Here is a 20,113-nt window from a genome sequence, read left to right on the forward strand (position 1 = left end):
AAATAACAAAGACCCCCAAAATAAAAAAATGCCCTACCCTATTCTAAATTAAAAAAGTCCAAAGCTCTTTTACCTTACCAGCCCTGAAAAGGGCCCTTTGCGGGGCATGCCCCAAAGAATTCAGCTCTTTTGCCTGTAAAAAAAAAAAAACATACAATACCCCCCCCAACATTACAACCCACCACCCACATACCACTAATCTAACCCAAACCTCCCTTAAATAAACCTAACACTAAGCCCCTGAAGATCTTCCTACCTTATCTTCACCTCGCCGGGTATCACACCAATCCATCCTGGCTCCGATGTCTTGATCCAAGCCCAAGCGGGGGGCTGAAGATGTCCATGATCTGGCTGAAGTCTTCATCCAAGCGGGAGCTGAAGAGGTCAATGATCCGGCTGAAGTCTTCTATCAACGGCATCTTCAATCTTCTTTCTTCCGGATCCATGTTCATCCCGCCGACGCGGAACATCCATCTTCACCGATGACTTCCCGGCGAATGACGGTTCCTTTAAGGGACATCATCCAAGATGGCGTCCCTTGAATTCCGATTGGCTGATAGGATTCTATCAGCCAATCGGAATTAAGGTAGGAAAATTCTGATTGGCTGATGGAATCAGCCAATCAGATTCAAGTTCAATCCTATTGGCTGATCCAATCAGCCAATCAGATTGAGCTTGCATTCTATTGGCTGATCGGAACAGCCAAAAGAATGCAAGCTCAATCTGATTGGCTGATCGGATCAGCCAATCGGATTGAACTTTATTCTGATTGGCTGATTCCATCAGCCAATCAGAATTTTCCTACCTTAATTCCGATTGGCTGATAGAATCCTATCAGCCAATCGGAATTCGAGGGACGCCATCTTGGATGATGTCCCTTAAAGGAACCGTCATTCGTCGGGAAGTCGTCGGTGTCGTCGGGAAGTCGTCGGTGAAGATGGATGTTCCGCGTCGGCAGGATGAACATGGATCCGGAAGAAAGAAGATTGAAGATGCCGTTGATAGAAGACTTCAGCCGGATCATGGACCTCTTCAGCTCCTGCTTGGATGAAGACTTCAGCCGGATCATGGACATCTTCAGCCCCCCGCTTGGGCTTGGATCAAGACATCGGAGGAGCTCTTCTGGATCGATCGGTGAACCCGGCTTGGTGAAGATAAGGTAGGAAGATCTTCAGGGGCTTAGTGTTAGGTTTATTTAAGGGGGGTTTGGGTTAGATTAGGGGTATGTGGGTGGTGGGTTGTAATGTTGGGGGGGTATTGTATGTTTTTTTTTACAGGCAAAAGAGCTGAATTATTTGGGTCATGCCCCACAAAGGGCCCTTTTCAGGGCTGGTAAGGTAAAAGAGCTTTGAACTTTTTTAATTTAGAATAGGGTAGGGCATTTTTTTATTTTGGGGGTCTTTGTTATTTTATTAGGGGGCTTAGAGTAGGTGTAATTAGTTTAAAATTGTTGTAATATTTTTCTAATGTTTGTAAATATTTTTTTATTTTTTGTAACTTAGTTCTTTTTTATTTTTTGTACTTTAGTTAGTTTATTTCATTGTATTTATTTGTAGGTATTGTATTTAATTAATTTATTGATAGTGTAGTGTTAGGTTTAATTGTAGATAATTGTAGGTATTGTATTTAATTAATTTATTGTTAGTGTAGTGTTATGTTTAATTGTAACTTAGGTTAGGATTTATTTTACAGGTAATTTTGTAATTATTTTAACTAGGTAACTATTAAATAGTTATTAACTATTTAATAGCTATTGTACCTGGTTAATATAATTACAAAGTTGCCTGTAAAATAAATATTAATCCTAAAATAGCTACAATATAATTATAATTTATATTGCAGCTATATTAGGGTTTATTTTTAAATATTTAAAGTATTTAGCTTTAAATAGGAATAATTTATTTAATAATAGTTTATTTATTTCGTTAGATTTAAATTATATTTATGTTAGGAGGGTGTTAGGGTTAGAGTTAGACATAGCTTTAGGGGTTAATACATTTATTATAGTAGCGGTGAGATCCGGTCGGCAGATTAGGGGTTAATTATTGTAGGTAGGTGGAGGCGACATTGTGGGGGCAGATTAGGGGTTAATAAATATAATATAGGGGTCGGCGATGTTAGGGGCAGCAGATTAGGGGTACATAGGTATAATGTAGCTGGCGGCGGTGTACGGAGCGGCAGATTAGGGGTTAATAATAAGATACAGGTGTCAGCGATAGCGGGGGCGGCTGATTAGGGGTTAATAAATATAACATAGTGGTCGGCGATGTTAGGGGCAGCAGATTAGGGGTACATAGGGATAACGTAGCTGGCGGCAGTGTACGGAGCGGCAGATTAGGGGTTAAAAAAAATTAATAGAGTGGCGGCTCGGTTTAGGGGTACATAGGTAGTTTATGGGTGTTAGTGTACTTTAGAGCACAGTAGTTAAGAGCTTTATAAACCGGCGTTAGCCCAGAAAGCTCTTAACTACTGACTTTTTTCTGCGGCTGGAGTCTTGTCGTTAGATTTCTAACGCTCACTTCAGCCACGACTTTAAATACCGGCGTTAGAAAGATCCCATTGAAAAGATAGGATACGCAAATGGCGTAGGGGGATCTGCGGTATGGAAGAGTTGCGGCTGCAAAGTGAGCGTTAGACCCTTTACCGCCCAACTCTAAATCTAGGCCTATGTTTTGTTTAATATACAATTTATGTAGTTTCATAAATTAATATTTCAACATGTATCTGTTGAAATTATTTTAAATGTCAGACACCTTATATCATGACCATTGACCTCTTAGTAAGTTATGCATAATCATAAAAACGTCTGACACTCGAAATAAATTATTTTTATTGTAAATTAGAAGTACGTTCTAGGTAGATGTATTTACTTCATTTGATGTCACAGTCTATTTAAGTACTCACAGGTGGTGTACCTTAGTACTAGAAAATACTTCTAAGGCTACTGATCACCATATATAATACTGAATCTTGTATATTGTAGTAAATACCCTTGTGTAATTATTGTAAAATTATATATTATTTATAACTTGCAGGGTACTGTAAGAATCCAAGTACCCACCTCTTGATTGTAGTTATAATAATAAATACTACTAGAAGGTAATTGCCAGTTGTGAGTTAATATAAAGTTGTATCAATATTTTCAGGTAGATGTATATACTTCCTTGGATATCACAGTGTATTTAAACACTCACAGGTGGTGTACCTTTGGACTAGAGAATAATTCTAAAGCTGCTGATCACCATATATTATGATACTAAATCTTATATATTGTTGTAAATAACCTTGTGCAATTATTGTAAAATTATATATATATATTTTGTATAGCTAGCAGGGTACTCTACACATCCAAGTACCCACCTCTTGGTTGTAATTATAATAATGAGTACTACTGGAAGGTGATTGCCAGTTGTGAATTACTATAAAGTTGTATCAGGTCTAATGCCAACGTTTGCTACACCTTTTCTCTGTGATTCTGTCTGCTAGTGAGAATGAATTATACTATCTTACTAAATTAGTTTAGTAACGATCATTTCCAACTATTCTATAGAAATTGTCATAGTTTGTAAATCCCAGTAAGTTTTTTACCTTTTAACCATATTATTAGAAGTATACTGTTGAGAAGCAGGCTAAAAAGTCAGACTTGATTTACCGGTATCTAGTTATCTTAATATACAGCTGGAACATTTGCTGCTGAACATTTGCTGGATTCAGAGAAAAAAGCGCTTAACCAGTGGTTCACTAAGCTCTACCTAAGTGATTGAAATATTAAAGTTTTTAAGTCAGAATTTTCACTTAGTCATCATATATATAGTACAAGCTAGCAGTGTATTTTCTACCATTGTCTATTTTTATAATACAAATTTTGCGATTCGAGTTTCTAAGCTAGTTAAAAGCTAACTGTGTATTAAGGAATACCCTCCCTTGACATGTTTCGCCGACTTAGTTTTGGCATTTCCAATAGGTGACGTGCGCCGGCGTCTGCGGGTACTTATACACCTGACTCCTCCCTTTCTGGCTTCTCAACCAATCGGTGGCTTTCAGAGTTAGGTGACATCACTGAGTAGGGTGGGGATCTATTTCGTAGTAGCAAGATTGATGGAAACAGATCATATCATGCTCCTACGATCTGTCGCTATCATAATCAGGATAAATGAACTATGTTATTTACATGTAACTCACAGTCTAAGACTATAGGGTAACAGGATATACCACTTTCCAGTTTGGTAGATGGGTCTGAAAATGAAATCATTTAGCTCATGAGCTACATAATGATTGTGTATATAAAATAACGATATGCCTATTTAGTGCTTCTGATTTACTCCATCAGTGTGTCAAGATCTGTACGATCATAGTAATCGACTATCTTGAGTCTAGCTTGTGGGGGAATTATAATGCTGGATGTAAGCGGACAGCCTATTGCCCCATAATAGTATTATGCAGTATTTCATAGTGTATATCATTATTCATTTAATATGAATTTCAGGCAGTACAGACATCTGAATTTTCTAAAGGGATTCTTTATTTTTAGGTACCACCAGACTTAGTTGTACAGAAGTACTGGATGGATCATATTAATGTTCTCCAAAGGCATCAGAGATTTATATATATCATTGAACTCAGTTATATAAAAGAAACTTGATTATAGTGTGGAATTAGGTGTTTTAATAATGAGAGAAAAGAAACATTATTATGGATGCTAGTGACACTACATATCTTTGTGTTAAGACAACATGAAAATAAAGGGGTCTATAGGTAAGATATACCAATGAGAATCAAATTTACAATGAGGTTTATGTCATACTTTGTGTTCTGTGACTGCTAATGTGTCATAGCTACATTATTATGTGACATACTATGTTCTGTGTTAGGGTGGGTAGAATGAATTGTAATGGTGAAATGATGTAAAAAGTGTTGTGGAACAGTAAGGGAGTGATAATCTATCATGGGTGATAAGTTTATGGACTTTTATAGTGAAGACATATGTAATGCTATTTGTATCAAAAGTGTGATAGGATTAAATAAATGAAGGTAGAAATGCACTAGTTATTGGAGTCTTGAATATTGGGTGGAGATATATAACGTGGACCCTGGGTGGTGGGGTCGTGGGGAAACGAGAAAGTGGGAAAACGTGAAGGACCAATGGAAGGGTCCTGGGTGAAAAAAATCAAAAAAAGGGGGAAGAAATGCAACAGTGCTCATGAAGTGCCAAATAAGTGAAAAGAATTGAAATTAATTAATACTTGTGATGATTCAGACTCTGTAAAAAGAAAAGAAAAAAAAATAATTATATAAACAATTGAGTAACCTCAAACTTAACTAAATAATTGGTTACTACCAGTAATGTAAGTGGTCATTCTTTATATAAAATAACAGCTCTTTTAATACAAAAGAAAATCACCCCCTAACAGTATACAAATATCCACCCCAAAACACACCCAATAAAAATAAAGTAAAACCTAATCTACCTATTGCCCTGAAAAGGGCATTTGTATGGACATTGCCCTTAAAAGGGCATTCAGCTCTTTTTCCTGCCCTTAAAAGGGAATTCAGTTCTTTTATGAAATGCCCAACCCCTAATCTAAAAATAAACGAATTATCAAAAATAAAAAAAATTACTCCTATTCTAATACCCATTTTAAAAAAACACCCAAAAATAAAGAAACCTAATCTAGATTAAACTACCAATAGCCATTAAAAGGGCCTTTTGTAGGGCATTGCCCTAAATATATAAGACCCACTAACATTACAAATCCCCACTCCCTCAAACCCACAAAATAAAAAAAATCTAAGAAACCTATTCTACCCATTGCCACGAAAAAGGGCATTTGTATGGGCAATGCCCTGAAAAGGCATACAGCTCTTTGGCTTCCCTTAAAAGGGCATTCAGCACTTTTAAGAGTGCCCACCCTAATCTAAAAAAAAAAAACACCCCGAAAAACCTTAAAAAAAACCTAACACTAACCCCTCTTTATGTACTCACAGTTGTTGAAGTCCCGCTTGAATGATCTTCATCCCGGTGGCTCCATCTTCATCCAGATGGCATCTTCATCCAGGTGGCTCCATCTTCATTCATTGCGGGACCGGCTATATTTATTTTAAGGGCACTTGTTAGTTTATTATAGAATAGGGTTTTTTATTTTGGGATTTGTTTATTTTTTAAAAGGGTATTAGAATAGGAAATAATTTTTACTATTTTGGTTAAGTTCGTTTGTTATTTTTTGTAATGGTAGTTTTTTTATTTTTTGTAATTTTAGTGTTTTTTTATTTTTTGTAATGGTAGGTTTTAGTGTAAGGCAGCTTAGGTTTTATTTCACAGATAAGTTTGTATTTATTTTAAATAGGTACTTAGTAAATAGTTAATAACTATTTACTAACTAGTCTACCTAGTTAAAATAAATACAAACTTACCTGTGAAATAAAAATAAAACCTATGCGAGCTACAATATAACTATTAGCTATTTTAATTATGTTAAAGTTAGGGGGTGTTAGGGTTAGGTTTAGGGTTAGGTTTAGGGGTTAATAGTTTAATTTAGGTTGTTGTAATGTGGGGGGCTGGCGGTTTAGGGATTTAATAGGTTTATTTAGTGGTAGTGAAGTGGGAGGCCAGAGGTTTAGGGGTTAATAGCTTTATTTAGTTACGGAGATGTCGGGGAGTGGTGGAATAGGCGTTAATAGATTTATTATAGTGTGGGCGATGTTGGAGTGCAGGGGAATAAGGGTTAATAACTATAGTATAGTGGCGGCGATATCGGGAGAGGCAGATTAGGTGTTAATAGATTTTTTTAGGTGGGAGCAATATCGGGAGTGGCAGATTAGTTGTTAATAACATTATGTAGGTGTCAACGATGTCGGGGCGGCAGATTAGGGGTGTTTAGACGTGGGGTTTATGTTAGGGTGTTAGGTTTAAACATAACTTTTTTTCCCCATAGACATCAATGGGGCTGTATTACAGAGCTTTTCATTCCACGATCGAAGGTGTTAGGTTTTTTTCTAACCTGCTTTTCCCATTGATGTCTATGGGGGAAGCGTGCATGAGCACGTCAAAACAGAGCTTGTATTTTGTATGCTATGGAGCTCAACGCAACCATAGCGCACGCTTAACCCCTTAACGACCGAGGACGTGCAGGGTACGTCCTCAAAAAAAAGGCAGTTAATGCCTGAGGACGTACCCTGCACGTCCTCGGTGTGGAAAGCAGCTGGAAGCGATCCTGCTCGCTTCCAGCTGCTTTCCGGTTATTGCAGTGATGCCTCGATATGGAGGCATCCTGCAATAACCCCCCTTGGCCATCCGATGCAGAGAGAGCCACTCTGTGGCCCTCTCTGCACCGGACATCGGTGGCCGGTATCGTTGGTGGGTGGGAGCAAGTCTGGGAGGCGGGTGGGCGGCCATCGATGTACCCAGTGGAGTGGAGGGGGGCGGGATCGGGGGCGGGAGGGGCGGGAGCGCGCACGGGAGCGCGCGCGTGCACGGGGGGCGGCGGGCGGGCGCGTGCACGGGGCGGGAGCGGGAGGGAACCGCTACACTACAGAAAAATCAAGTTTAAAAAGTACTTGAATTAAAGTGTAAATAACAGCTAATTGATGTGGAAGGGGTGGGGGGTTGATCTTGGGGGGGGGGGGGGAAGCTACACTGCAGAAAAGGGTTTTTATTTTAAAAAAAAGGCACATTATTCACTAAACTGGGTACTGGCAGACAGCTGCCAGTACCCAAGATGGCGCCCATTAAGGCAGAGGGGGAGGGTTAGAGAGCTCTTTGGTGGGGGATCAGTAAGACTGGGGGCTAAGGGGGGATCCTACACAGCAGCATATGTAAATATGCTAAAAAAAAAAAAAAAAAAAAAACCAAATATAGCTTTTATTTTAGTACTGGCAGAGTTTCTGCCAGTACTTAAGATGGCGGGGACAATTGGGGGGTGGGGGAGGGAAGAGAGCTGTTTGGGAGGGATCAGGGGGTCTCATGTTTCAGGTGGGAGGCTGAGCTCTACACTAAAGCTAAAATTAACCCTGCAAGCTCCCTACAAGCTACATAATTAACCCCTTCACTGCTAGCCATAATACACGTGTGAAATGCAGCGGCATTTGGCGGCCTTCTAATTACCAAAAAGCAACGCCAAAGCCATATATGTCTGCTATTTCTGAACAAAGGGGATCCCAGAGAAGCATTTACAACCATTTGTGCCATAATTGCACAAGCTGTTTGTAAATGATTTCAGTGAGAAACCTAAAATTGTGAAAAATTTAATGTTTTTTTTAATTTGATCGCATTTGGCGGTGAAATGGTGGCATGAAATATACCAAAATGGGCCTAGATCAATACTTGGGGTTGTCTACTACACTACACTAAATCTAAAATTAACCCTAGAAGCTCCCTACATGCTCCATAATTAACCCCTTCACTGCTGGGCATAATATATGTGTAGTGCGCAGTGGCATTTAGCAGCCTTCTAATTACTAAAAAGCAACGCCAAAGCCATATATGTCTGCTATTTCTGAACAAAGGGGATCCCAGAGAAGAATTTACAACCATTTAAGCCATAATTGCACAAGCTGTTTGTAAATAATTTCAGTGAGAAACATAAAGTTTGTGAAAAAATTTGTAAAAAAGTGAACGATTTTTTGTATTTAATCGCATTTGGCGGTGAAATGGTGACATGAAATATACCAAAATGGGCCTAGATCAATACTTTGGGATGTCTACTCAAAAAAATTATATACATGTCAATGGATATTCAGAGATTCCTGAAAGATATTAGTGTTCTAATGTAACTAGCGCTAATTTTGAAAAATAATGGTTTGGAAATAGCAAAGTGCAACTTGTATTTATGGCCCTATAACTTACAAAAAAAGCAAAGAAGATGTAAACATTGGGTATTTCTAAACTCAGGACAAAATTTAGAAACTATTTAGCACGGGTGTTTTTTGGTGGTTGTAGATGTGTAACAGATTTTGGTGGTCAAAGTTAGAAAAAGTGTGTTTTTTTCAATTTTTTCCTCATATTTTATAATTTTTTTTATAGTAAATTATAAGATATGATGAAAATAATGATATCTTTAGAAAGTCCATTTAATGGCGAGAAAAACGGTATATAATATGTGTGGGTACAGTAAATGAGTAAGATGAAAATTACAGCTAAACACAAACACCGCAAAAATGTAAAAATAGCCTTGGTCCCAAACGGACAGAAAATGGAAAAGTGCTGTGGTCATTAAGGGGTTAATGCGGCTGTTTCACAACTGGTAATGGCTGCGCTATGGAGGGTGAAATAATGCAACTTTTGTTGCATTCATTAAAAACCCTATAGAGCACATAACTCATAATCTACCTATATGATAGCAATAGATCCTGTCTTTTGGGATAATGAATAATATGCTGAACAGGATCAGTTACCCTACATACAGTGTTTTACATGTGCAACTGTACATGCCTACAAGTTTAGACATGAACGTATTCATTGATTTTAGTGATTGTTACTATAGGGGAAATGGATTATACACAATGACTGTTGTATGCACCAGGATCAGCCTCCACACATTTAATATTTGGGACATACTAAAACTGTTCTTGAGAGCCCCATAATACCCTATCCTGAGTTTTACATGTTATTTCTTACAAAATAGCTATATATATTTAGTGTACTATACGACATCACCAGACACCAAAAGTCAATAAGGTCTGGACTTTTACAGTAGATTGATATGGGTCTTCAGATAGTGCAGTTCTAGAACTGTTGCCCTATATACCCTATACTCTTAATGGAGCTACTCTATCATTTTTAAGCTATTATCTACTTGATTATTTAAATGACTGTTCATGCCTTTACTGTATTCACTATTGAGCCTCTTTTTCCTTTAAAGATTTATATTAGCAAAAGGTTACCTATATGCATGGTCCTCAAGTTAATCTAGCCAGTAATTACACCCTGTCACATTAGATGCTTTCAGGATTTGAACTACATTTCAGATGACTACCTCATTCCCAATACATATAGCCCAACCTAAAAGCTCAGCCAGACCATATGACCCTTATATTTTGTAGCTACTTTGTATGCAATAAGTTCAATGGGTTTGCTCCTTTACTATTTTTAAATATGCCTGAAATTACATTACTAACTTTACCCCCACCACCACCCATATAGTTTACTTAATAAGCTAGGGAAAATATATCCCAAGACCTATAACCCTAAACTGTTTTTGTTGACACTTTATATTAATACCAATTTATACCTACCACTAGTACTTCCTTCAGCTTCATTATATATAATATCATTACTAAGAACTGAAAGTCTATTTATCATTTTACTGCTATTTGATAAGCTCCCCTCCTATGTACAGTCATTATATGGTTTACTGAGACCCAAGAGTGGACTCACTAGCTGGAACAGGGTAATTTACGTATGTTTAGTAACTATAAAGAAAAATAAGGTGTTGTATAAAGAGTTGCATTTCTATGGTGTAAAAGATTACTTTTTGATATGCTCAGGCTCTAGTTTAGTTTTGTCCTCTGAACAGTTTATTTGAGCCATTTAAGAAGTTTGTCAAAAATAACTGATGTACTACATATTTTCCTTTTTATGCATATATGTAATGTTTGCTTTAACACCTTAGTAAAAATTATTGGAAAAATATTTATAATATATATTATATTTATAATATATATATTAAACATATACTGGATTAGATTATGTTCTAGTGATAAAATAAAAGGGACACTGTACTCTTTGTTTCATATTAATGTATTTTAAATGACTTTCTACACCTAATACAGAGTGTAAAATGCAAAAAAAAAAAAAAAAAAGTATGTGGATTTAATCTCTAGGAATTTTTGGTGGCCTGGATTGATGGAAGATGTTGGTAATTTCTACCTTAGCTCCAGTAGGCCAACTTCACCCTTTTCCTATCCCTGATACTCCTTGGGCTTGTGTCAATTTACCCTTTGCTAATTGATTTGATATAATTCTTGAGGTGGCTGATCACTTTCTTATTCTTGCCACTGGACTTCCGTCTGTTGGTATGATGGCTACTTTGTTTATTAAAAAAGGTTTTTCTGTTGGCATGGTTTGCTACAGAATGGGTTATCTGGCTGAGGCTCCTACTTTACCTCCAGATTTATTAAACATTTTTGTTCCAGTCTGCACATTCCAAGATCCTGATCATCTGGATATCATCCCCAGACTATTGGTCAGACTGAGCGAACTATCAGACTCCAGAGCAGTATTTTCAATGTTCTTCTTTCTACCACCAGAATATTTGGGCCTTTCTGCTTCCTACATCTGATTTTGCCTTCAATAACCAAATTCATAAATCCATTAAGATGTCGTTGCTAACTATGGTTTTCATTCTGCAGTACTTGGTCTTCTCTCTTCTTCATCTGTTCCAAATCTGAACCAATACTTGTCCATTCTGACCAACAGTGTTCAACTCTGCTCCAGACTTAACAACAACAGAAATTGTTCAAGATAGATCCTGTTCTCCTGTTCCTATCTGTGCTTGTGTCTTTTTTACACTGATCTATCCTTCTAAGAAGTTGGGTCCTTTCTTTGTGGGCCCCTTTTGGACATTGGACATTATCAATCCTGTGGCTGTGAAGCTTAAATGTCCTCATAATTTTAGAATTCATCCAGATTTCTATGTGTCCCAGGTCAATAGATGTTGCTAATCCCTTTCCACAACATATTCTTCCTTCTCTTTTCTCTTTGGATAAAGTAGATACATTTCAGGTTGAAAAGATCTTGGACATCTGCATTATTTAATCAAATAGAAAGAATATGGTCCTGAATATAATTAATGGGGACTGATAGCTAATGTTCATGCTGCAAGATTGTTGAAAAAGTTTAATCTTCTGCATCCTTCCCATTATGGTCCTTTCTGTGCCCTGAGGTCGCATTTTGTGAGGGGGGCTACAGTTGTGCTCATAAGTTTACATACTCTGGCAGAATTTATGATTCCTTCGCCATTTTTCAGAGAATATGAATGATAACACAAAAACTTTTCTTTCACTCATGGTTAGTGTTTGGTTGAAGCCATTTATTATCAATCAACTGTGTTTACTCTTGTTAAATCATAATGACAACAGAAACTACCCAAATGACCCTGATCAGAAGTTTACATACCCTGGTGATTTTGGCCTGATAACATGCACACACGTTGACGCAACGGGGTTTGAATGGCTATTAAAGGTAACCATCCTCACCTGTGATCTGTTTGCATGTAATTAGTGTGTGTGTATAAAAGGTCAATGAGTTTCTGGACTCCTGACAGATCCTTGCATCTTTCATCCAGTGCTGCACTGACGTTTCTGGATTCTGAGTCATGGGGGAAGAAAAAGAATTGTCAAAGGATCTGTGGGAAAAAGGTAGTTGATCTGTATAAACCAGGAAAGAGATATAAAAAGATATCCGAGGAATTGAGAATGCAAATCAGCAGTGTTCAAACTCTAATCAAGAAGTGGAAAATGAGGCATTCTGTTTGATAACATACTGCATTCATCTTGCCATCAATTCTGACCAAATTTCCTGTGCCTTTGTAGCTCACACATCCCCAAAACATCAGCGATCCACCTCCGTGTTTCACAGTAGGAATGGTGTACCTTTCATCATAGGCTTTGTTGACTCCTTTCCAAATGTAGCGTTTATGGTTGTGGCCAAAAAGCTCAATTTTGGTCTCATCACTCCAAATGACTTTGTGCCAGAAGGTTTGATGCTTGTCTCTGTGCTGTTTAGTATATTGTAAATGAGATACTTTGTGTCATTTGCGTAGTAATGGCATTCTTCTGGTGACTCGACCATGCAGCCCATCTTTCTTCAAGTGCTTCCTTATTGTGCATCTTGAAACAGCCACACCACTTGTCCTGTGTTTCACCTGAAGTTATTTGTGGGTTTGTCTTTGCATCCCAAACAATTTTCCTGGCAGTTGTGGCTGAAATGTTAGTTGGTCTACCTGACCATGCTTTGGTTTCAACAGAGCCCCTCATTTTCCACTTCTTTATTAGAGTTTGAACACTGCTGATTTGCATTCTCAATTCCTTGAATATCTTTTTATATCCCTTTCCTGTATACAGTTCAACTACCTTTTCCCGAAGATCCTTTGACAATTCTTTTGCTTTCCCCATGACTCAGAATCCAGAATCGTCAGTGTAGTACTGGATGAAAGATGCAAAGGTCAATCAGGAGTCCAGAAACTCATTAACCTTTTATATATACACACACACTAATTACACACAAACAGATCACAGGTGAGGATGGTTACCTTTAATAGCCATTCAAACCCCTTTCAACTTGTGTGCATGTTATCAGGTCAAAATCACCAGGGTATGTAAACTTTTGATCAGGGTCATTTGGGTAGTTTCTGTTATCATTAAAAGAGTAAAAACAGTTGATTGATAATAAATGGCTTCAGCCAAACACTAACCATGAGTGAAAGAAAAGTTTTTGTGTGATCATTCATATTCTCTGGAAAAAATTGCCAAGAAATCATAAATTCTGCCAGGGTATGTAAACTTATAAGTACAACTGTATGTCAGACCAAGTGCCTGTGATGGCTTTGATGCTAGTAAAGTAGGAGTTAGGAGGCACACTGTGACTAAGTAATATTGGCTAGGCACAGTCAGCTCTCTGAATGCCTGCTGTGCACATTACTGCTGTCTTCATGTACCTATGCACTATCTTTAGCACTTGTTATATTCTTATTACTTGAAAGTGAACTTGGCCTTGTTCCTGGTTCCAAGCCTGGATGGGAGGTAATAAAATGTCATGTCAGACTCCCATTTAGTGCTTGGTTAATCAAAGAGGTTAAAACATTCTTGTTCCTGGCCTATTACCCTGATCTTTACCCTGGCAAATTTTCTGGATTATGCAACCTATCTGCCCCTTCTACAAAGATCTGCTACCTGAGGACTGATGTACTGGTTTTTAAGGGTACCTGCCATATCTCTCTGCTTTGATACCTATTTTTGTTCTGCTTCTTTGGCTTTGACCCCTGGTTTGTTCATGGTTCCTGTCAAAGCAGGTTATACTAAGGTATTGGCAGTCACTACCACCTTAGGCAATTTGATTGCTCTTACAGTGATATTATTTCTGCTTCCCTCTAGCCTTACACTATGACCTCTTGTCATAAAGAATTAACTTGTTATAAACAGTGCTTTTGCCAACTATGTATATGGGCCTTCAGCATATTTGTATTAAGTAATCACATCACCTCTCAAATGCTTTTATTTTTTTCTAATTTTGTCAGCACTGGGAACTCATCAGGTGTAAGACACACCCACCATTAACCTGCAAGTGTTAAGTACATATCTTTGAGCCTACGCTACCTATAGGGTGTCTATCCCTAAATTCAGCTACCTCCCTGCATTCCTGACCTGCTGGAGTCCTGTATCCTGGATATCCTCCTGGAAGATAATCAGCTTGCTGGACTGCTGCAGAAATCCAGCCTGCATGACTGAATGCCTCTCCTAAAAGTGAGTACCCTGTGTACATATCCTCTACCCACATCTCATATTGCACTATTGATCTGCACCATTGGCGCCTCTTTCTGTGTTTTATTCTACCGTAGATCCTTCATGTTTTGAAGAAGTAAGAGAGCTGCCTATCCATTCTTCATATCAAGGTTCATCAATTGTGGGATATCGTCATAGTTGGAAATTGGAGTACTAAGTATTTCACATATTGATGTCATTTTGAGTGGAATTTCTCTTGTGGGACATTGATTCACGTAATTTCCCATAATTGTGCCTTTTATTGTTTTAGATATCGTGTGATATCTCATTTATGTTATTTGACACTTTTTTAGTTTGTGCCGTTTTTTATATATGAGCGCCTCCTAGAGGATTATATTTATCATATATTTATATGTTATTTATTATTCTTTGGTTTTAAACAACTACAAATACAAACTCTGTATTATTGTCCAATGTTCAGTAAGAGATAGTACTGTCCCTCTGTGGCTGGGTTCCTACGCCCTTTAAGGTACATGGCAAATTCCATACAGAATATCAATCAGAATGTTGAGGTATGGTACAATCATATTTTTTAATTAATTGTAAATAGGAAGAGAAGACATAGAATATATATATATATATATTATTACCATTTATTTGTATAGTGCCAACAAATTCTGTAGTGCTGGGTACAATGATAGGGGTATACAATGACAAAGATTTTTTGATAAAATACAAAACATAACAAAACTAAACAAATCTATTGCAGGAGGAAGAGGGCCCTGCTCCGGAGAGCTCACATACACAGTATCTCACAAAAGTGAGTACACCTCTCACATGTTTGTAAATATTTTATTATATATTTTCATGTCACAAAACCGAAAAAATGACACTTTGTTACAATGTAAAGTAGTGAGTGTACAGCCTGTATAACAGTGTAAATTTGCTGTCCCCTCAAAATAACTCAACCCACAGCCATTAATGTCTAAACAGCCATTAAAGTCTTGGGAGTCGCCTTCTAGTCACAGGTTCTCAATTTTGTGCCTTATAAAGTCTTGTTATTTTTATAAAAGACTCTACTGAAAAAAAGTTATAGGACATGGGGTATAATGATTTACCTGCTCTCCACATGGAACTTATCTTGCTTTTCATATTCTTACTACAAACTATTATATTTTCCTCTAGCTTTTCAGTCTCTTCAAGTGTTAAATGGGTACTGCTATCTGTGCTTGCAACTCTCTTATTTCAACAACTGGCAATACTAATCAGAAGACAGTAACTATAACTCTGCCATCTATGTTCTCATTTAGATAATCTAATATCACAATTGGATTTTACAAAACAGTAATATGTATTAGTGTGTATTTTTGCATATTGTAACATACAGATGATACATTGATATGACCTTTATTTTCCTTCCTTTCTATTTCCAATCTTTTGCTTCATTGTAAAAGAAATAAAGTATCAATAAAATAAAAACAGAACAAAATAACAGTGGTACCTTGTGCTTTCAAATGAAATTATATTCTCAAATTAAAATATTATCTAGAGCTTAAAGGAATCTCATGTGACATTATATGTTGTTATGTTATCTACTCAAAGGAACATCAATGAGGATGTACTTATATGTGCAATATTCAGATTTGAAGTTTAAGATATTATGAGTTTATATAATTATATCTTCCTATATTAAAGGCCTTAGCTCATGTTCTATTGATATATTTTTTTTTCTATTGCTGTTTGGGGGCTTTCCTGTATATCAAATTATATTATATTGATTTATGTATCTCATGTTTTAACATTTTATATTCTGTATGTACAAGAGCATGCATATTGTATCTTATGTCAAGCTCTCCTAGTCTGAAGCCCTTTTGAAAATAGTTTTTTGTTTAGTTATAATCAGCAAAAACAAATCTAACGTTGGAGCTGCCTAGCTGCTGTGCTTTGAAGAAATTTCAATTTGCTTCTGTAAGGAAAAAAAAATCTCAAAAAATAATTTTGTACAGAACATAATAAGTTGACTCTTCAACCAGTGATTTGCTTTGCCTACCACAATCCCGTTAACACTTTTTTTTTAAATGTTCTTTAGTGAAGTACTATCTGGATATTCTTGGAAACAGAGCATATATAAGAGGCACAGCTCTAAAGCAGAATAATTAAAAATAAATCTCCCATAAAAAGGGTTTTTAATCACCACCTCAGGAACAATTGAACCAGATGACCCCTTGCAAAGAAAACAGGAAAAACTCCTAAGGGAGAAAATATATTACTATTACTATATTACTATGCAGATAACAAATACAATTAAAATCACAATATTATGAGGAAATGATAGGTAAACATAAATCAACGTATACTGATCAAAACATAAAGAAAGAAAGAAAATGTTTGATATATTATAAAATATAAAAGTATATCACATAATGATTAAAAAAATAATGCATAATTAATCCGTGCTGCTTCACTGGAACACTAGAGTGGTTTCCTTCATGTAAAGTATTCATAATTACCATCGGCTTTAGCACTGTTGGTTTTTAGTGCTGTCGGGTTAGTGCATGGAAATCTATGGGGCCAATTTATCAATGTCTGTCCGACATGATACGCTGTAGCCCACGTTAACGGTTTACATTTAGCAATGTTAGCTTGTGAGCGAAAGAAAAAGTTAGCGCACCACTTATAATATAGCCCAATGTTGGTAAATAAATAAAAAATAATCTCAACAAATTCAATGGATATTGTAAGCAGTAAATTAAACTTATTTACTTATGGATTTTCTCTCAATAAAGATTATAAAGGACATAGAAAATGTAGAGCTTTCACTATTGGTGAATTTTTAGGTTCTTTAATAGAGACATAGTGAAACTATATATCTCTGGAAGGAAGTATATATATACCCATAGAAAGATATTTATTTTGCCCTTATAGCTACAAAACATTTGGGCCTAGATTACGAGTTGTGCATTAGGGTTAAAAAACAGCGGTGAGATGACCTAACGCTGCTTTTTAACGCCCGCTGTTATTACGAGCCTTGCAGGTACCGCTCACTTTTTTGGCCAGACTCGTAAATACCGCAAATCCACTTATGTCAATTGCGTATCCTATATTTTCAATGGGACTTGCATAGCGCCGGTATTAAGAGTTTGACAAAAAGTGAGCGGTACACCCTCTCCTGTCAAGACTGGTACCGCATTTTAAAGTCAGTAGTTAAGAGTTTTACACTACAACGCTGTAGCATAAAACTCTTAACTAAAGTGCTAAATAAGTAAACTAACACCCATAAACTACCTATTAACCCCCAAACCGTGGCCCCCCCCACATCGCAAACACTAAAATAAATATATATTTTTTTTTTTAATGATTTTTTTATTGAGGTAATAAAAAGTAACAGCAAAACATGTCCAGACATATGTCTAGGTTAATAACAGTCATGATACAATTCTCATACCATTAATAGAGCTAAGACATGGAAATACAATTGCTGTTATTGTAAACACTGTATCTAAACTGCCGCGGTGTCATAAAGAAGTATATGCAGATTTTTATTATACAGGATAGGCTGTACAAAGAAAAATAGGGCAACTCTTAAGGTGGGCAGTGACACTATGTCTAAGACTAGCAGTGAATGTCTGGGACATACGAAAATTAAACCTCATTTTTTAACTTTTTGTTTTGGGAGGGAAAAAGGAATTCAGCGGGCAAGAGCCGCTCGGAGATAAGAAGGGGGAGGGGAGGGGGGCAGAACCATTTAGGGTAGCTGCCTAGCTAAGCTTTGTGTCCCCAAGCTTTTGAATGCTATTCTAAATCAGCAAGAAAACTAATATGGTTGCTATGTAAGTAGGAAGGTATATATCATGCTAGAGTTAACCAGGCCCAGCGTACAATCTAGCGGCTAGATTTAGAGTTTTGTCAGTAACGACCTGCGTAGCTAACGCTGGCTTTTTTCCCCCTGCACCTTTTAAATACCGCTGGTATTTAGAGTTCACAGAAGGGCTGCGTTAGGCTCCAAAAAAGGAACGTAGAGCATAATTTACCGCCACTGCAACTCTAAATACACGCGGCCAGCTTCAAAAACGTGCTCCTGCATGATTCCCCATAGAAAACAATGAGGCAGTTTGAGCTGAAAAAAAACTAACACACTGCAAAAAAGCAGCGTTCAGCTCCTAACGCAGCCCCATTGTTTCCTATGGGAAAACACTTCCTATGTCTGCACCTAACACCCTAACATGTACCCCGAGTCTAAACACCCCTAACCTTACACTAATTAACCTCTAATCTGCCGCCCCCGCTATCGCTGACACCTGAATATTTTTTTTAACCCCTAAGCTGCCGCTCCATACACCGCCGCAACCTACATTTTACCTATCTACCCCTAATCTGCTGCCCCTAACACCGCCAACCCCTATATTATATTTATTAACCCCTAATCTGCCCCCCAAAACGTCGCTGCCAGCTACCAACAATAATTAACCCCTAATCTGCCGACCGGACCTCACCGCTACTATAATAAATGTATTAACCCCTTATCCACCTCACTAACCCTATAATAAATAGTATTAACCCCTAATCTGCCCTCCCTAACATCGCTGACATCTAACTTCAAGCATTAACCCCTAATCTGCCGACCGGACCTCACTGCTACTCTATTAAATTTATTAACCCCTAAAGCTAAGTCTAACCCTAACACCCCCCTAAATTAAATATAATTTTAATCTAACGAAATAAATTAACTCTTATTAAATAAATTAATCCTAATAAAGCTAAATACTTACCTGTAAAATAAACCCTAATATAGCTACAATATAAATAATAATTATATTGTAGCTATTTTAGGATTTATATGTATTTTACAGGCAACTTTGTTTTTATTTTAACCAGGTACAATAGCTATTAAATAGTTCTTAACTATTTAATAGCTACCTAGTTAAAATAATTACTAAATTACCTGTAAAATAAATCCTAACCTAAGTTACAATTAAACCTAACACTACACTATCAATAAATAAATTAAATAAAATACAAATAAGTACAATTAAATAAACTAACTAAAGTACAAAAAATAAAAAAGCTAAGTTACAAAAAATAAAAAAAATATTTACAAACAGAAAAATATTACAACAATTTTAAGCTAATTACACCTACTCTAAGCCCCCTAATAAAATAACAAAGCACCCCAAAATAAAAAAATGCCCTACCCTATTCTAAAATTAAAATAGAAAAGCTCTTTTACCTTACCAGCCCTTAAAAGGGCCTTTTGCGGGGCATGCCCCAAAGAAAACAGCTCTTTTTCCTCTAAAAAATAACATACAATACCCCCCCCCCAACATTACAACCCACCACCCACATACCCCTAATCTAACCCAAACCCCCCTTAAATAAACCTAACACTAAGCCCCTGAAGATCATCCTACCTTATCTTCACCACACCGGGTCCGTCCAGGCTCCGACGTCTTCATCCAAGCCCAAGCGGGGGCTGAAGAAGTCCATGATCCGGCTGAAGTCTTGGCCCAAGCGGGGGCTGAAGAGGTCCATGATCCGGCTGAAGTCTTCATCCAAGCGGGGGCTGAAGAGGTCCATGATCCGGCTGAAGTCTTCATCCAAGCGGGAGCTGAAGAGGTCCATGATCCGGCTGAAGTCTTCATCCAAGCGGGAGCTGAAGAGGTCCATGATCCGGCTGAAG

This window comes from Bombina bombina, chromosome 6 (assembly GCF_027579735.1).
Source record: "Bombina bombina isolate aBomBom1 chromosome 6, aBomBom1.pri, whole genome shotgun sequence".
Classification (NCBI taxonomy): domain Eukaryota; kingdom Metazoa; phylum Chordata; class Amphibia; order Anura; family Bombinatoridae; genus Bombina; species Bombina bombina.